The following is a 4,392-nucleotide window of genomic DNA, read 5'->3' as shown; positions in this document are numbered from 1 at the left end:
CATCAGCATGTGGTGCCACAGAATACACCAAGCAAGGGAACTGATCGGGATTGAGAAAGAACAGCAACTACATTTCACTGCCCTCTCAGCGATGCAATACCGAGATGCGTACACACTGCATGTTCCTTTATATGAGCAAGGGCAGAAATCATTACTGAAATAGGTCAAGAGCACGTCAACATTAATCACTCCATAACGCACAACAGCAAAGCTGCAACATGTTACGGCTTCACAGGTATATCCTTCTCGCCTCTCACTGCATTCTCCGTGCTTGTCCTGCTGTCAAGAAATTATCTTGATAATTTTGATAATGTATTTGCCTTATAAGAAATACGTTGCATCTCAGTCTGAGCCTTTCAAATATTCATGGGGATACAAAATTGTAAAAATGATGCTCAAGAAACCAGGTTATGCTTCACAATGATGATGAACCCCATGTCCTACATTCTTCCATTTAAAAAAAATATTTGAGTTCTTTTTGAACAATTAAATTTAGTACTTAATATCCTCCAAATGCTGGAGTGATACTTCATTTAACAACACATACGCCACTACTAGATATGGGATTCCAGGAAATAAGACGGGATGCAAGAAGAGTTACATGGAAAGTAAAACATGCTCATCTCCTTCCTTGTTCTCCTATCCAGATTTTCCCTGTCAAAATCATAGAATCATAGAATAGAATGATAGAATTGTTTAGGTTGGAAGAGACCTTTAAGATCTTCAAGTCCAACCGTAACCAACACCAACGTGCCTACTAAACTGTGTCCTGAGTGCCTCATCTACACGTTTTTTGAACGCCTCCAGGGATGGTGACTCCACCACCTCCCTGGGCAACCTGTTCCAATGCTTGACAACCCTCTCAGTAAAGAATTTTTTCCTAATATCCAACCTAAACCTCCCTTGCTGCAACTTGAGGCCATTTCCTCTCGTCCTATCTCCAGCCACCTGACAGACGAGACCAGCACCCACCTCACTACAACCCCCCTTCAGGTAGTTGCAGAGAGCGATAAGGTCTCCCCTCAGCCTCCTTTTCTCCAGACTAACAGCCCCAGTTCCCTCAGCCGCTCCTCATAAGACTTGTGCTCCAGGCCCCTCACCAGCTCGGTTGCCCTTCTCTGGACACGCTCCAGCACCTCCATGTCTTTCCTGTAGTGAGGGGCCCAAAACTGAACACAGGACTCGAGGTGCAGCCTCACCAGTGCCGAGTACAGGGGAACAATCACCTCCCTGCTCCTGCTGGCCACACTATTTCTGATACAGGCCAGGATGCCGTTGGCCTTCTTGGCCACCTGGGCACACTGCTGGCTCATATTCAGCCGGCTGTCGACCAGCACCCCCAGGTTTTCTTCTGCCGGGCAGCTTTCCAGCCACTCTTCCCCAAGCCTGTAGCGCTGCATGGGGTTGTTGTGACCCAAGCGCAGGACCCGGCACTTGGCCTTGTTGAACCTCATACAGTTGGCCTCAGCCCATCGATCCAGCCTGTCCAGATCCCTCTGTAGAGCCTTCCTACCCTTGAGCAGATCAACCCTGCCTCCCAACTTGGTGTCATCTGCAAACTTACTGACCGTGCACTCAATCCCCTCGTCCAGATCACTGATAAAGATATTAAACAGAACGGGGCCCAATACTGAGCCCTGGGGAACACCACTTGTGACCGGCTGCCACCTGGATTTCACCCCATTCACCACAACCCTCTGGGCTCGGCCATCCAGCCAGTTTTTTACCCAGCGAAGAGTACACCTGTCTAAGCCATGAGCCACCAGCTTCTCGAGGACTATGCCGTGAGAGACAGTGTCAAAGGCCTTACTAAAGTCCGCGTAGACAACACCCACAGCCTTCCCCTCATCCACTAGGCGGGTCACTTGGTCATAGAAGGAGATCAGGTTGGTGAAGCAGGACCTGCCTTTCATGAACCCATGCTGGCTGGGCCTGATCCCCTGGTTGTCCTGCACATGCCGTGTGAGCGCACTCAAGATGAACCGCTCCACAATGAGATGTTTCTCATTTTGTTAGATAAAAAGGGCAACAGAAGGAGTTAAATATTAGTAGTTTTACTACTTTAATGATCTGGGGTTTTTTGTTGTTGCTGTTGTGGTTTTTTTTTTTTTTTTTTTTTTTTTTTGAGCATTACCCAATATATCTATTCCTTCTATGACAATGAGCAAGTAGATAAACAAGTAAGAAATCACTGCTGAAACTGAGAATTGGAACAATAAATCTCAGATTTTAGATTATTTCTCTATCATCAGGGTATCAGAAGCTACTTTTCAAGCAAAGATATATTATCACAGTTTATTTGCAATTAGAAAGATACAGATTTCATCAGTTAAAAGACTGCTTCACAATGAACAGGTATGCCTTTATACAGCCAATATAAATCATAATTTGAGTATTAAGACATTTATAGAAATACACACTACTTCCACAGAAATTAAAGAGTATTTACAACACAATAAGCTTATTTGAATACTACTGAAAAATAGTATTCTGTTCTTGCCAATAAGTCACTTGATCATTGGGGAAAGCTGCCTTTCCAAGTCAGTTGAAGTAAACATCCACCCCCCAGCCCTACCACTTGTTATAGCTGAGTGTAGGATGTTTACAGGAACTAAAAATTAGCTTAACAATATAAATACAGCATTGGCTTTCAAGATATCCAAAACCGAATCACACAGACATATTTCAATGTATTATGTGAGCTACAATTTGTGCAACTCGTAAGGCACATGCAACACTTATTAAGCCTTACTATCATTATGAAGTTGGAACACATTTTTAACATTTAATCTTTTAAATATCAGAACACAATAATACACATGTACAGTCCCTGATGCTGTAGAGGTACAAGAAGGAAAATAGGAGAAAAGTTTCTCACAGCCCATGGAGATCAGCATTGTTGCACTTACCTGCCAAAACCCTTGATGCTCCGAGTAGACACCTTCTAAAAATCTCAAATTCAAATAATTTTCAAATGGGATGGTACAAACTGGGTAACTGTCCTCAAAGAAGTCTATCTCAAACTGTTTCTGCAAAAATAAATCTTTGTGGTGTTGAACATTTCAAGTTCTCTCAGTGTGCCAAGTTTTACAGCTTTTGTTAATACATTATGTCTTCCTATTTGTGTTGTATTTTCTTAAACTAATTCCCATTCCTCCTCCAGAACTTTTCAAGGTACTCCCATTATTTCAATCTTTTTCATTTTTATTTTCCTCCACATGGATTTAGCTACTCAGAAATACAAGTCATTATAACAGCAAGAGAGCAGAACACTATTATTTTAGCTTCAACATCTTAGATTTTTTACAGGTATGTTTAATTTAATATCTACAGTCTCAAACAAACAAGATCTCAGCAGTCCAGGAGAAGGCTTCAAAAAACTCAATCAGCCAAGAGGCCAAGCCTCAGCCTTCTCAAAGCTCTTGTCCGAACAGGTGTTTTGCAGATTTACTGGGGAGAAGGAATCACAGATGCAGATTATTTCATACATGGCAGGGAGCAGGGAGAAGCCCTCCAAATGTATAACAGTTGTTCTTTGTATGAAGAAAAACATGAGCTCAAGCGTTTCTGCCGAACACAGCTGCGAGTTCGCAGCAAGAGAAGACAGTGCTTCACAGAGGCCAGTCTAAAGTCACTGAGGACTTTGATGTATTGCTTTTAAGCAGACATAAAAACCACTCAGAGGAAAATCACAGACAACTAATCCAGACCCCAAACACCAGTCTTCACAGGCACTCCACCTGCTCAGCCAGTGAGAACCTTTGTATTCCTCCCTAGCTTGCATCTCCAAAGGAGATGGAACTGTACATTGCACCTGCATATACAGCATATGACAGGCACCCAAAATTGCTAGCTGTGTGTCCACAATTTCAGTGCTGGCCTGTGGCCCACCAACCTGGTTTTCATTCAGGTACCTTCCTCCGCTTCAAAATTAGTGCACTGCAAAACATCAGAAACTGATCCATGACTCTCTATAATATAAGCGATAGTCGCAGGCTTCACATTAACGAGGTGGGTTAACTCGCTTGTTGATCACCAGGCTGACATGTCAAACCTGCCTCTTCCATTCCCAAAATTCATTGTTATATTTGTGGCCCTGAGGTGCCTAATTCTGCAACAGTTGAAGCAACTCCTCCTCGCCACCAGCAGAGCTGCACAGCTAGCGTGCCAAATTCCCATCATCCCTTCCCAGCAATCCCAGTACTATGAGCTCACCTGGAATCACAGCATAAATATACACACACTTTAAGAGACCCCACCTTCTTCAGTTGCAAACAGCTGCCGCGTTTGAGATGTTAAGATGTTCAGTACTTTTGTATTTCATGCATAGAAAAAGGAGAATCTTGTATTTCAAGCACTTGGCGAAAAAAACCTCAAACAAAAAACGCAGTG

The sequence above is a fragment of the Aquila chrysaetos genome, chromosome 4 (assembly GCF_900496995.4).
Source record: "Aquila chrysaetos chrysaetos chromosome 4, bAquChr1.4, whole genome shotgun sequence".
In the NCBI taxonomy this organism is placed as follows: Eukaryota; Metazoa; Chordata; class Aves; order Accipitriformes; family Accipitridae; genus Aquila; species Aquila chrysaetos.
This window is presented reverse-complemented; position numbering follows the sequence as displayed.